This window comes from Diachasmimorpha longicaudata, chromosome 9 (assembly GCF_034640455.1).
Source record: "Diachasmimorpha longicaudata isolate KC_UGA_2023 chromosome 9, iyDiaLong2, whole genome shotgun sequence".
Classification (NCBI taxonomy): Eukaryota; Metazoa; Arthropoda; class Insecta; order Hymenoptera; family Braconidae; genus Diachasmimorpha; species Diachasmimorpha longicaudata.
In genome coordinates, this window is record NC_087233.1 from 7,551,784 (window position 1) to 7,552,457 (window position 674).

A 674-nucleotide genomic window follows, 5' to 3' on the forward strand; every position below is an offset into this window, starting at 1 on the left:
TGTGTCGCCCTCCCCGAGGTAAATCGATGTCTGTCTCGAGTTTCTCGCTGCACCCCATCGGGGGATGAACTTTTACAAACGACATCTGCCACAGGAAAAAAAAATCCATCTCCAGACTATTGTGCTCTCACCTCACACGAATCCCACCACCTCAGTGGCAATGAAACAGAAACCACGAGATTCACACCCACTCCACGCATTCAGTCCCGCTGTCACTCCATTTCTACAGCCTCAATTTTTTACTCTCCTGAACGACACCGGGAAATTGGGGCTGACAGTTGGAAATATATTCTGCGGTTTTTCCATCCAGGATTTTCGTCTGACCAGAATCGGATTATACGCGGACAGAGTGAATTCGTGGAAAATCTCTATCGAGTCATCAGACCACATTTATTTTCCATTTTTAATTTCATCTTGTGGGTCTGTGGTTTCAAGAACTGGAGGGAACAGTAATTGTAATCAATTCTCCCCCTCATTTGCGTCTTTTCCATATTTTTTTTGTAATTTTGGGAGGCTGTGAGGAGAAGTGTTGCTGGAGAAATCCAAATATGAAATTTTCGTGTTGTTTACTTCAATAAAAAATATATATATTTCAATTCCTCTATACAATTGTGTGAAGATTGCAAAAGAAACTTTTTTACTCAGTTCTACACAGAAATAAAAATTCATCGGTG